This window comes from Myotis myotis, unplaced genomic scaffold, assembly GCF_014108235.1.
Source record: "Myotis myotis isolate mMyoMyo1 unplaced genomic scaffold, mMyoMyo1.p scaffold_m19_p_3, whole genome shotgun sequence".
NCBI lineage: Eukaryota > Metazoa > Chordata > Mammalia > Chiroptera > Vespertilionidae > Myotis > Myotis myotis.
The window spans coordinates 161121587-161136786 of NW_023416335.1; positions in this window are offsets into that span (position 1 = coordinate 161121587).

Genomic DNA, 15200 nt, shown 5'->3' on the forward strand with positions numbered 1-15200 from the left:
ATTTCTCTACAAGTCTGGATGTTTCTTACATTGACAGTAGTTATTACAGTATTAGTTTTTAAATTTTCATTTGTTGATTTTTAGAAAGAGAGAGAGCCTGGGCAGCATGGTTCAGTGGTTGAGCGTCAACCTATGAACAAAGAGGTCATGGTTCGATTCCCAGTCAGAGCACATCCCAGGCTCCAGGCTCCCAGTAGGGGACATTCAGGAGGCAGCCAATCAATGATTCTCTCTCATCATTGATGTTTCTATCTCTCTCCCTCTCCCTTCCTCTCTGAAATCCGTAACAATATATTTAAAAAAAGAAAGAAAGGAAGGAAGGAAAAGAAACATCCATTTGTTGTTCTACTTACTTATGCATTCATTGCTTGATTCTTGTATGTGCCCTGACTGGGGATTGAACCCACAACCTTGGCATATTGGGACAACACTCTAACCAACTGAGCTACCCAGCCAGGGCAGTTATTAGAATATTATTAACTTTATTTCCTATTCATAACTGCTTTTTTATTAGCAATGCATATTGAAATATTTAAGAGTTTAATGCCATTATGTCTGTAAATTATCTTAAATACTTTCCAAAACACTGACCTAAATATGGTAAACATTAATAATTGTTAATGCCAAATGATAGTTATATTACATTCACTTTCCTTTCTATTCTGATTTAAATGATTTTTAATAAAATGATTACAATATTTTAATTAAATAATAATAATGGTGAAAATGCCCACTAGCTCCTTTCTCCTTTCACATTCCCAGTCTCCGGCCCCTTTCCTTCCTGTCTGCCGAAGTTCACACCTTCTTGGCTGTTCTCCCTGTTTTCCCCTTGCCACATCAGCCTGTGACATCCTGCCAAAGACATGCTACCTCTTGCCATACATCTCAAGGTTTGGTTGTTTAGAGAAAGGAAGTAGAAATCTGGGGCTTCTCCTACAGTGCCTTTTTAGAATCAGGTTTTGGGTGGTGGTACTGAAGCCACCTGTGTCTCAGCCAGTCAATACTATCATACTGTATGGCTAACCCAGAGAAGGAAAGGACTGAGGAAAAATTGAGCATTCTCCCCTGGGACAGGCTTCTGACCTACGCTAAGAAGGAGGCAGGAGGCTGAAGAACTTCCTGCCTAGGCCTTTATGATTATTTGATTTGGGGTGGTGAATACACAATATAATATACAGATGCTATATTGCAGAATTGTGTACCTGAGACCTATATGCCTGTAAATAAGCAGTGAAGGAGACACATATATAAATGATGCCTTTTGAAGGAACTTTGTGCCCAGTTTTCTCCCCAACAAACTTCTCCCTCTTTAAGCCCTTATCATCCCCCCTCACAGTAGTAATCAGTCATCAAGTCCCATCAATCTTATTCCACAAATGTCTTTCAGATTCATCCCCTCCTCTCACTATCCCTCATCACTACCTGAATTAGGCATAGTCATCATTGCTTACTTGGTAATGTTAATGTTACTGTATAGAATGGATTCCTTGTCTCCAGCTTGATCCTCTTCAAAAGAGGCTGCACACTTTGGCCCCAGGGAGTCTTACCTTATTGAATACGGATCTCAGTATCTGGTACAAATCAAATCAAATCTTTGCAGGCCCTACCTTTCACCTAGAAATGTAACTAAAGTTCCATCCATACTCACTCAACTACTTATTATTCACTATTTAGGCCAAGTGGTTTCCTCTGTGACATCCATTGATACACACATAGGTATGTGCCTGGAGTGCCTTTCCCCCATAGTAGTTCAACAACTCACCTTTCAGAGTTTTTGTGCACTGCTGGTGGGAATGTAAATTGGTGCAGCCACTATGGAAAACAGTATGGAGGTACCTCCAAATATAAAAAATAGAATTAGCCAAAACCGGTTTGGCTCAGTGGATAGAGCGTCGGCCTGCGGACTGGGGGGTCCCGGGTTCGATTCCGGTCAGGGGCATGTGCCTGGGTTGCGGGCATATCCCCAGTGGGAGATGTGCAGGAGGCAGCTGATCGATGTTTCTCTCTCATCGATGGTTCTAACTCTCTATCGCTCTCCCTTCCTCTCTGTAAAAAATCAATAAAATATATTTTAAAAAAAATAGAATTACCATATGATGTAGTAATTATACTTCTGGATATTTATCTGAAAACAAAAACACTAACTCAAAAAGATATATGTACCCCCATGTTCATTGCAGCATTATTTACAATTTAAGGTATGGAAACAATTTAAGTGTCCATTGGTGGATGAATGGATAAAGAAAATATATAAGTGGATAAAGTACATATATAAAATGGGATATTATTCAGTCATAAAAAAACAATGAAACCTTGCCATTTGCAACTACATGGATGGACCTTGAGGGCATTATGCTAAATGAAAAAAGTCAAACAGAGAGACAAATACCCTATGATCTCACTTATATGTGGAACCAGAAAATAGACAAAAAACACCCAGCTGGATGACTCAATTGATTGAGGCATTCTCCCATACACCAAAAGGATATGGGTCAGATCCTCGATCCGGGGGTGTATGAGAGGCAACTGGTTGATATTTATCTCTCACATCAATGTTTCTCTCTCAAATCAATCAATGAAATCAATAAATTGAAAATATTTTAAAATCGCCGAAACCGGTTTGGCTCAATGGATAGAGCGTCGGCCTGCGGACTGAAAGGTCCCAGGTTCGATTCCGGTCAAGGGCATGTACCTGGGTTGCGGGCACATCCCCAGTAGGAGATGTGCAGGAGGCAGCTGATCGATGTTTCTCTCTCATCGATGGTTCTAACTCTCTATCTCTCTCCCTTCCTCTCTGTAAAAAATCAATAAAATATATTAAAAAAACAAAAAAAACAAAAACCATTGATGTGCCCTTGACTAGAATCGAACCTGGGACCCTTCAGTCCGCAGGCCGACACTCTATCCACTGAGCCAAACCGGTTTCGACCAATTTAAAAAATTTTAATAATAATAAAGGTACCAAAAGGAGAAAAGAAAACTCATCTTTTCTTTCTTTTTTTTCTTAATTAAATCTTTATTGTTCAGATTATTACATTTGTTCCTCTTTTTTCCCCCCATAACTCCCCTCCTCCCAGTTCCCGCCCCACCCTCCGCCCTCATTCCCCACCCACTGTCCTCATCCATAGGTGCACGATTTTTGTCCAGTCTCTTCCCGCATCTCCCACACCCCTTTCCCCCCCAAGAATAGTCAATCCATTCCCTTTCTATATCTCTGATTCTATTATGATCACCAGATTATTTATTCACTTGATTCTTAGATTCACTTGTTGATAGATGCATGTTTGTTGTTCATAATTTGTATCTTTACCTTTTTCTTCTTCTTCCTCTTCTTAAAGGATACCTTTCAGCATTTCATATAATACTGGTTTGGTGGTGATGAACTCCTTTAGCTTTTCCTTATCTGTGAAGCTCTTTATCTGACCTTCAGTTCTGAATGATAGCTTTGCTGGATAAAGTAATCTTGGTTGTAGGTTCTTGGTATTCATCACTTTGAATATTTCTTGCCATTCCCTTCTGGCCTGCATACTTTCTGTTGAGAAATCAGCTGACAGTCATATGGGTACTCCCTTGTAGGTAACTAACTGTTTTTCTCTCTTGCTGCTCTTAAGATTCTCTCTTTGTCTTTTGCTCTTGGCATCTTAATTATGATGTGTCTTGGTGTGGTCCTCTTTGGATTCCTTTTGTTTGGGGTTCTCCGTGCTTCCTGGACTTGTAAGTCTATTTCTTTCACCAGGTAGGGGAAGTTTTCTGTCATTATTTCTTCAAATAGGTTTTCAATATCTTGCTCTCTCTCATCTTCTGGCACCCCTATAATTCTGATGTTGGTACGCTTGAAGCTGTCCCAGAGGCTCCTTACACTATCCTCGCATTTTTGGATTCTTTTTTCATTTTGCTTTTCCGGTTGGGTGTTTTTAGCTTCTTCGCATTTCAAATCTTTGCCTTGATTCTTGCGGTCCTCTGGTCTGCTGTTGGGAGTCTGTATACTATTCGTTATTTCAGTCCGTGTATGTTTAATTTCTAGTTGGTTCTTTATCATAACATCGAGGGTCTCATTAGATTTGTTGAGGATCTCATTAAGTTTATCAGCGGCTTCTAGACAGTTCTTGAGAGACCTTAAAAGTGTGGTTCTGAACTCAATATCCTCCATTGACAGTTTTGTCCTGTTTCTTTGTCTCCACATTTTTTTATACTTTCTTGGTGCACCCCCTAGTGGTCTTTGTGTGCAGTCCTCCTGTAGTTAAGCCTTGATTGTTGTAGTTAATACTAGGGGGATTTGACCTCCAGGCCAGCTGGCTGTGAGAGTCAGCTGTGTCTGCAGTGGGAAAACTTCTGTCCTCTAGGGAGGTGCTAATCTAGCCTTTGCCTGAGGCTATCTGGCAAATGGCTCTGCGCAGGGCTTGGGCGGGGCGGGTGGGTCGCTCGGGCTCGGGATCTACAGGGCGGGCCAGAGAGAGCAGTTATGGCGGCTCTCAGTTCTGTCCCTAGAGGCTCTGCCTCACAGAGTCCCAGCAACCGCTGCAAACCTCAGAGAGAAAGCTGCCTTCAAGTTCCGACTGAAGCCAGACAGTCCCGCTTCTCCCGTTTGAGTCTGGGTCCCTAGACACTCGCCCGGATCTGGAGCTCAGAATCTGAGACTCCCTCCTGATTGAAAGCACCAACTGCGCCCTCCGCCGCCAGCCTGCTCCGCGCACACTCCGTACCTGAATATTTCACTTCAGCACTGCACCTCCTCTGAGTCTGGGTATGATATTCTCTTTCCTCCTAGTTGTAGAATTTCCACTCAGCCAGCCTTCCTGTGGTTCTGGATGATGTCCGTTCCATCTTTTAGGTGTGTTTTGATTTGGTTGTTCAAGGCAGCAATCTCCGGCGTTAACCTATGCCGCCATCTTGGTTCTCCCCTCATCTTTTATTTCTTAGACCAGTGGTTCCCAACCTTCCTAATGCTGTGACCCTTTAATACAGTTCCTCATGTTGTGGTGACCCCCCAAGCATAAAATTATTTTCGTTGCTACTTCATAACTGTAATTTTTTTTTTTATAGGTAAGTAGTAAGCCACCTTATAGATGATAGCTGATTCTTTTTTTTTTTTTTTTTTAAATATATTTTATTGATTTTTCACAGAGAGGAAGGGAGAGAGATAGAGAGAGTTAGAAACATCGATGAGAGAGAAACATCGATCAGCTGCCTCCTGCACATCCCCCACTGGGGATGTGCCCGCAACCCAGGTACATGCCCTTGACCGGAATCGAACCCGGGACCTCTCAGTCCGCAGGCTGACGCTCTATCCACTGAGCCAAACCGGTTTCGGCTCATAACTGTAATTTTGCTACTGTTATGAATCGTAATGTAAATATCTGATATGCAGGATGTATTTTCATTGTTACAAATTGAACATAATTAAAGCATAGTGCTTAATCACAAAAACAATATGGAATTATATATCCAATATGTGTTTTCCGATGGTCTTAGGCGACCCCTGTGAAAGGGTTGTTTGACCCCCAAAGAGGTCGCGACCCACAGGTTGAGAACCGCTGTCTTAGACTGTTGTAGGCAGTTAGACAGATATGAGCAGGGCAAGAACCATGGCCCAGGTACAGACACACCAATGCCTTTCCCTTTTCCTACCTTTTCACCTTCCTCCTTCCCTCTCCCCACTTCCCCTTCCTGCCCCAGGCACCTTACCATTAGCTTTCTTACTCCCAAGCTCCAAGGGCCCTTCCTTTATCTCCATAACTTGTTTTTTAAGCCCATTTCCTATAGAAATTACTTCTTCTACTTCTGTAATTTACCAAATAGATGTTCTCTTACAGTTTGGGTCTTGGCTCTGAATTCTTTCCTAGCCAGAACCCCAGTACCAAGGTTGCTGAACCCAGGTTTGGTCTGATCCCACAAGGTCCATCCATGTAGATGCCTTTCTGCAGTCTAAACAAGACCAAGCTTCATCTCTGCTCTTTTAAGCATACTTGCAATGTTGATATTTTTTTTTATGTAAATAGGTGTGGGGACCCCATTCAGAGTACGCTGAATGCTCAAGGCCACTCTGAGTGTAGGAATCTTAATCAAAATGTTCAAGATTACTTTGCTATACGCAGGCGCAAGGACACAGCAATCTATGCACTGCACAAGTGTGCCCTTTTATAACCCAAATGATTGATGTCACTATTTGGAAAGAAGCCTCTTTTGTCTAAGTAGTATAAAGTTGTTACTGACCAGCCAGAACAGCTGCTTGGAGGGGACTGCTCCTATGTAAGGCTAGACTACTTCATGTGGGACTGTATTATGGGGAAGATCTATTACTGACCAGCGGCTGCTCAGATAATGGCTGTGGGTACAGAAGCTACTGCTACTATGTAGGAAAGATGTATTGTTACCTAGCCATGTGCAGCTACTTAGCTTTGAAGAACTGTCTTGTCTAGTGGCTCCCTGTTAGCAATGGCTACATGACCACTGGCTTCTACAATAAAGACTCTCTTATATACCTACAATTTCCCTTGGCTTCTTTGTCAAATACCCAGGGTCCCAGGAAGTCTAGCCCCTGGCAGAGGCACTCAGACCTGACAGTTGGCTTACAGAGCAGGATCAGGAACTGAGTTCCAACAATTCTATCTACAAAAGAGGGAATATGCTAATTGACCCTCACACTGTCACAAAGATGGTGGGCCCACAGCCAATAAGGAAGGAATATGCTAATTGACTGCCCCGCCCTCAAAGATGGTGGTGTCCACAGCCACAAGATGGGGGCACCCAGTCCCCTCACCCCCACCCAGGGTGGCAGGCTCACAGCAAGGCCGGGCCCGCCCCCAGGCAGGCCCGGCTGCTCCGTGTGCTTGCCTCCAGAGACCCCCAGCCCCCTCAGCACCCCAGTCGCCCAGGGCCAGCATGAGGCACAGGCAAGCCTTAAATGGCAGCTGCCTAGCTGCCCAGGGCTGCCTGAGGCTCAGATAACCAGGGCCAGCTGAGGCTTGAGCTGCCAGCAGTGGCATCAGCAGAGGTGTGATGGGGTGTCACCTTCCTCTGATCGCTGGTCACCTCCTGTCCCTGAGGGCTCCCGGGCTGTGAGAGGGGGCAGGCCGGGCTGAGGAACCCCCCTCCAGTGCATGAATTTTCATGCACCAGGCCTCTAGTAGGTATTATAAGCATTATTCTATAGTTTGCTATTTTTTTTAACTTAACAAACTATGTTAAAGATCTTTTAATATTAGTTTTATTCTTTCTTAATATTTTAAACTCAACTGCAGCAAACATCTTTCTATATATATATTAGTGCCCATGTGCCGGGAGCCGGTCCATCCTTGCTGTTTCAAGGGACCTGGCATATATGGCATACTGTTCTTAATATGTTTGCTCACCTTCTTGGCACTATGTGTTTTAACCAAGGTCTCTGAGAAAGGTTGTTTCCCCAGGTAGGGATTTTCCCCTGAAGTTAGGGAGGGAATAAAACCCCTCAACTAAGTGCCAGGCGGGTAATTAATCACTTTAACTACGAACAATCGTGCTTAAGCTACTTAATCTTTACTCCCTGGAATGGAGATAAGAAACACCCTAACCTTTGTAATAGAGATTGATAGGATTGAATCAACTGGTATAAATGTAGATGTAACAAGACAGCAAGACACAGAACTTAGAACACAGAACTTAGATTGAGAGAACATGGCAAAAGATCCTGGACTGAACCTGACTACAGAAATTGGCAAGAGAACCTGACTAGAACCTGGTGACTGAACCTGGCTGGAGAACCTGGACAGAACCTGGCTGGGGAACCTAGCAAGAGAACATGGACACAGAACCTGGCTGGAGATCCTGGCTGGGCTGCTGATCAACTGAACACTGTCTCTGTGTCCTTCCTTCTTTGCTGATTCCGTCCACACCTTTGGGGACCCCTGGACCCGCTGGGGTTGGACCCCGGCATATGGCGCCCGAACAGGGACCCCTAGGTAAGCCCCACACTCGGGATGGATAGGACTCCACTGTAGGAAGAGGGTTGGACCCCGGCACCCATGTATGGCATTTGGGAGAGAGTGGAGAGCTGTATAGCAGAGTGGTTAAGAACACAAGTTCTGGAGACAAATTATAGGTGTGAATCTTGTATCTATTACTTACTAGGGGTATGACCTTAGGCAACTTACTTAACCTCCATGTCTCACTCATCTCATCTATAAAATTAGGAAATAAGAATATTTAATCCATAGAATCACTGCATACATACCAGTGTTATCAGTATAGATTCCTGGAAGTAGAATTGCTGAGTCAAGATTGTGCACATTTAAAATTTTTATACACTGACAAATGATCTTCTAAAAATATTCCCAGTTACATATACCCACACTGTGAAAGTGATAGCTTCCTTGAATTCTCACCAATTTTAAAAATTGTCAATCTGACAATTCCATTATTGAAGTTTGTTTTTTCCTCATTTATTGAAATTTATAAGGACAAATGTCTTTTCTTTGTTATTGCCCACTTGCATTTTGTCCTTTGTGAATTGTCCTTTCATGTCCTATGTCCATTTTTCTATTGAATTGTTTGACTTAAAGAAGCTCTTTATGTGTATTAGACATTAATTCTTTGTTAAAACATGTCAAATATGCCCTGACCGGTTTGGCTCAGTGGATAGAGCATCGGCCTACAGACTGAAGGGTCCCAGGTTCAATTCCGAACAAGGGCATGTACCTTGGTTGCGGGTACATCCCCAGTAGGGGGTGTGCAGGAGGCAGCTGATCGATATTTCTCTCTCATCAATGTTTCTAACTCTCTATCTCTCTCCCTTCCTCTCTGTAAAAAATCAATAAAAAAAACCATGTCAAATATTTATCTCTGTCAATTGTCTTTCCTTCTTTTTTTTTTTTAGTTTTTCCTGTGTTTTTTGAAATGTAAAAAAAAAAGAACTTTAAAAAAATCAACTTTAGTGAAATATAATTTTTACACAATAAAGTGCACCCATTTTAAATGTACATTTTGATGAGTTTAGATAAATGTATACAGCTGTGTAACTATCACAACAATCAAGGTATGGAATATTGCACTAAAAAAAGAGTTCCCTGTGCTTCATTCTCCTAGACCAGTGGTTCTCAACCTGTGGGTCGCCAACCTGTGGGTCGCGATCCCTTTGGGGGTCGAACGACCCTTTCACAGGGGTCGCGTAAGACCATCGGAAAACACATATATAAACAGTGGTTCTCAACCTTCCTAATGCCACGACCCTTTAATACAGTTCCTCATGTTGTGGTGACCCCCAACCATAAAATTATTTTCGTTGCTACTTCATAACTGTGATTTTGCTACTGTTATGAATCATAATGTAAATATCTGATATGCAGGATATATTTTCATTGTTACAAATTGAACATAATTAAAGCATAGTGCTTAATCACAAAAACAATATGGAATTATATATCCAATATGTGTTTTCCGATGGTCTTAGGCGACCCCTGTGAAAGGGTCGTTCGACCCTCAAAGGAGTCGCGACCCACAGGTTGAGAACCACTGTCCTAGACAATCCCTGCCAACACTTCCCCCACCTCAGCACCCACATAGCCACTGATCCACTTTCTGATTAGATTTTATTCTAGATTCAATTATAGAAAACAATTAGATTTGTCTTTTGTAGACTTCCGTAGAAATAGAATCAGACAGTATGTACTAAAAAAAAAAAAAAAAAAAAAAAAAATGGGGGGGTGTGTTGTGTTAACTCAATTGGTTAGAGCATGGTCTTGATAGCCAAGGTTGCACATTGGCTTCCCCAGTCAGGATACACACAAGAATCCACCAGTGGATGTATAAATAAGTGAAAAAAACAAATGGATTTTTTCTCTCTCTCTCCCTCCCTTCCTCTCTCTCTAAAATCAATAAAGAAATTTAAAAAAAAAATTTGTTCTAGTTTCTTTCTCTCATAATAGTTTCAAGAGTCTTCCATGTTGTTGGCTATATTGGTAGCTTGTTCCCTATTATTACTTAGTAGTATTCCATTGTATGAATATACCACAATTTGTTTATCCATTTGCCTGTTGAGGGACATTTGGGTGTTCCCAATATTTTGACTATTATATAGTAAAAAAGCTGCTGTGAATTCTATAAGTCTTTGTATGGATATGTTTTTATTTCTCTTGATTAAATACCTAGGAGTAGAATGGCTGGGTCTTATGTAAATGTATGTTTAACTTTATAAGAAACTGCCAAACTGTTTTCCAAAATTGCTGTACTATTTTACACTTTTAAATATACATAAATACTAGATACTAATCCTTTAGAAAATTTATTGAAAAGATTTTCTCTCTGTCAGCTGCTTTTTAACTTTTTTTTCTCTTTTAATTTTGCTATTATCTATGCAATAGAACTTATTTTTTTAAAGATCAAATCTATTTTTCTTTTTGTATCCCCAGTGTCTGGACCTGTGCCCCGCACAAAACAGCCCCGATTGAGTGTTTACTGAATGACCCAACAACTGTGAGGAATTCCACTGCTATTCCCAGGACTTTGTAAGAAGGGTCACATTCTGATCATTTAGCTAACACAACAAGTCACAGGAGATGAATTTAACCATTAGTAAGACTCCAAAATACTATCTGCAAAGGAAAGGCAGATGATTGGGAACACCCAAATCCAATTGAAGTTCCACTCTACACGCAGATCTTAAAAACCTCATTTGATTATATTACACTCCTCTACTTAAATCTTTTCAAGACTTCCCGGCACTCTTGGGATCAAGTCCTCAACCTTAACTTGGCCTATAAAGCTCTGAGTCATCCTGTCTTCAAGTTTGGCCACAGTTTCCTCCTTCCTGTCCTTACATGTTTTCAGTTCTTTGAACGTGCCACGATCTTCCCCAAGCCAGGGTTCTTGCTCATGCTGTTACTTCTGCCTGTAACACTCCTTTTTCTTTCTTTCCTTCTTTCTTTCTTTCTTTCTTTCTTTCTTTCTTTCTTTCTTTCTTTCTTTCTTTCTTTCTTTCACTTATTTATTTTTATTTAATCATCACCTGAGGATATTTTTCCATTGATTTTTTAGAGAGAGGGAAAGACGGAGAAATATTGATGTGAGAGAAACACATGGATTGGTTGCCTCCTGCGTGAGCCCCAATCAGGGATGGGGCCAGAGAGGAGCCTGCAACCTAGGTATGTGCCCTTGACCAGAATTGAACCTAGGTCCACAGGCCAACACTCTATCCACTGAGCCAAACCTGCTAGGGCTCTTTCTTTCTTTCTTTTTTTTTTTTTGTATCTTTCTTTTTTAAAAAAATGTTTATTTATTGATTTGAGAGAGAGAGGCATTGCTTTGGTGTTCCATTTATTTATGCATCCATTAATGTATTCATTAGTTGTAGTTGTTTTTTAAATCCTCACCTGAGGATATGATTTTTTTTTAAAAATATATTTTTACTAGAGGCCTGGTGCATGAAATTTGTGCATGGGTAGAGTCCCTAGGCCTGGCCAGCGATCAGGGCCAATTGAGACCCTCCAGCTGCTGGCCAGGGCCTTCCTTCGTTCTGCACCACCCCCTGGTGGTCAGTACACATCGTAGCGAGCGATCAAACTCCCAAGGAGACACTTTGCATATTAGCCTTTTATATATATAACTAGAGGCCTGTTGCACGAAGATTCGTGCAATAGGCCTTCTTTCCCCTGGCTGCCAGCACCAGTTTTCCTCTGGCACCCGGGACCCAGACCTTCACTCTGGCCACCGCCTTCCATCTTCGCTCTGGACACAGTCTTTGCTGGGGCTGGAGCCTTCAGTCTTTGCTCCTCGCTCCAGCCGGAGTCTTCAATCTCCGGCCAGAGCTGCTCCTATAGCTCCTTCCACCCCCCAGCCTCCCCCTTATAGCTTGACCGCTGCTTCGCCTGACTGGCTCCTGGGTCCCAGGGGGCTGCCTTGTCTGCGGCCTGGCTTGGGGTCGGGTCGCACAGGGAGGCCTGGATGGTGGCTTCTGGTGTCCCGCCCTTCCTGCAGTATGCAAATTAGCCACCATCTTTGTTGGTGGTTAATTTGCGTATCGCACTGATCAGCCCATGGCAATGGTAGTGAAGGTACGGTTAATTACCATGTTTGTCTATTATTAGATAGGACTAGAGGCACGGTGCACAAAAATTTGTGCACTCGGGGGGGAGGGGGGCCCCTCAGCCCGGCCTGTGCCCTCTCACAGTCTGGGACCCCTTGGGAGATAACGACCTGCTGGCTTAGGCCTGCTCCCAGGTGGCAGAGGGCAGGCCCAATCCCTAGGTGCAGCCCCTGGTCGGGCTCAGAGCAGGGCCGATTGGGGAGTTGGGGCGCCGCCCCCTGTCATGCATAGAGCAGGGTGGATCGGGAGGTTGCGATGCCACCCTCAGTCACGCTCAGGGTAGAGCCGATTTGGGGGTTGGGGCACCGCCCCCTGTCACACTCAAGGCAGGGTCGATAGGGAGGTTGCGGCGCCACCCCCTGTCACACACAGAGCAGGGCCAATCAGGGGGTTGGGGCGCTGCCCCCTGTCACGCACAGAGCAGGGCCCATCAGGGGGTTGGGGAGCTCCCCCCTGTCACGCACAGAGCAGGGTCGATCAGGGGGTTGAGGAGCTCCCCCCTGTCACTCACAGAGTAGGGCCGATAGGGGAGTTGGGGCACCGCCCCCTGTCACACACAGAGCAGGGCGGATCAGGGAGTTGGGGCACCGCCCTCTATCACCCACAGAGCAGGGCCGATCAGGGGGTTGGGGCGCCGCCACTGTCACACTCAGGGCAGGGCCAATGGGGAGGTTATGGCTCTACCCCGTCACACACAGAGCAGGGCCAATCAGGGGGTTGGGGCCCTGCTCCCTGTCACACACAGAGCCGCAGGGCGATCAAGGGGTTGGGGAGCTCCCCCTATCAGGCACAGAGCAGGGCTGATCAGGGGGCTGGCGCGCCTTCCCCTGTCACGAACAGAGCAGGGTGGATAGGGAGGTTGTGGCCCCGCCCCCTGTCACACACAGAGCCACAGGGTGATCAGGGGGTTTGGGCGCTGCCCCCTGTCACGCTGATCCCGGTGCCGGGAGGCCTCTCGGCTCTGCTGATCCCGGTGCTGGGAGGCATATTACCCTTTTACTATGTAGGTTAGAGGCCTGGTGCACGGGTGGGGGCCGGCTGGTTTGCCCTGAAGGGTGTCCTGGATCAGAGTGGGGGTCCCCACTGGGGTGCCTGGCCAGTCTGGGTGAGGGGATGAGGGCTGTTTTCAGGCTGGTGGGTGACTGAAGCTCCCAACCACTCCTTTTTTTATTTTTTTATTCTGGGCCAGCTTTAGCTTTGAGGCTTGGCTCCAGCTCTTAGGCCTCCGCTGCTGAAAGCAGGTTTCTGGCCTTTGTTTACCTTCTGTATTTGAAACAATGCTGCGATCCTGCTGGATGAAGCCCGACGGACTAAAGCAGGTTTCTGGGGTTTTGTTTAGCTTCTATATTTGTAACATAGTTGCTTAGAGTTGCAGCTCAGAGGCCGGCAGTGGCAAGCGAGGAACGTTGGAGTCCTCGTCAGTGAAGCAAGCAAGCCTCATGTTCGCTTTAAGCTGCCTGGCTGCCGGCCGCCATCTTGGCTGGCAGTTAATTTGCATATTGCCCTGATTAGCCAATGGGAAGGGTAGCGGTCGTACGCTAATTACCATGTTTCTCTTTTATTAGATAGGATAGGGTCTGATGCACAAAATTCATGCATGGGGGGGTGTCCCTCAGCCTGGCCTGCACCCTCTCCAATCTGGGACCCCTCAGGGGATGTCTGACTGCCAGTTTAGGCCCTATCCCTGTCAATCCAGGACCACTGGCTCCTAACCGCTCACCTGCCTGCCTGCCTGATCTCCCCTAACAGCCTCTGCCTACCAGCCTGCTCGCCCCCAACTGCCCACCCCCCCCGCTGGCCTGATCACCCCCAACTGCTCTCCCCTCCTGGCCTGATCACCCCTAACCGCCTCTGCTTTGGCCCTGCCACCACAACTTTGTAAGGAAGGATGTCCAGAAGGTCTCCCGGTCTAATTAGCATATTATCTTTTTATTAGTATAGATAGATGGATTTCAGAGAGGAAGGGAGAGAGAGATAGAAACATCAATGAGAGAGAGAATAATTGATTGGCTGCCTCCTGCATGCCCCCTACTGGGGATCAAGCCCACAACCCGGGCATGTGCCCTTGACCAGAATGGAACCGGGGACCCTTCAGTACGCAGGCCAATGCTCTATCCACTGAGCAAAACTAGCTAGGGCAGGATATCTTTTTTTGATGAGAGAGATCAACCTGCTGTTCCACCCACCCATGCCTTCCCTGGTTGATTGTTGCAACCCTGTTGAAGATCTAACCAACTGAGCTACCCAGCCAAGGCCCCACTTAACTTCTAAGTCACCTTTTTGGACTCAGTTTAACTCCCATCAACTCAGGGAAGCCTTCCTTCCCCAACTCCTGAAATAGCCTTAGGTTTCATATAACCCTGTAATTACTCATTCAACCCTTATCTTCCCTCAAAGATTGTTAACTCAGCAAGAGAGAAGATTGCTGTTCTTACTTGTCTTTTGTCCTCACTGTTTACTAGAGTGTCTGGTTTATAATAGGTACTTGATAAAGGTTCAATGGATGAATGAATGAAAGCTAAGGCAGAACCAACCAGCATGGCTCAGTGGTTGAGCATTGACCTATGAACCGGAAGGTCAAGGTTCTATACCAGTCAGGGCACATGCCCGGGTTGCAGGCTGAATCAATCCCCTGAGTGGGGCATGCAAGAGGCAGCCAATCAATGATTCTCTCTCATCATTGATATTTCTATCTCTCTCTCCCTCTCCCTTCCTCTCTGAAATATTTATATATATATGGAAGGTCAGGACCAGGAAGAATTATAGGATTCATTGAGAAATAAAAAAGAAGTCTAAACTTGATCTTAGGGGTAAGGAGAGCCACTGAAATATTTTCAGTATTTTTTAAATAATGAGTTATATAGAAGGTGACTAACTTTTTGTGTGTGTGTGTGTGACTAACTTTTAAAAATATATATATGTTTTTATTGATTTCAGAGAGAAGAAGGGAGAGGAAGAAAGGGATAGAAACATCAATGATGAGAGAGAATCATTGATTGGCTTCCTCTTGCATGTTTCCCACTGGGTATCAAGCCTGAAACCAGGCATGTGCCCTGACAGGGTATCAACCATGACCTCCTGGTTCATGGGTTGATTCTCAACCACTGAGTAACACAGGCCAGGCAGCCACTAAAAGATTTGAAGC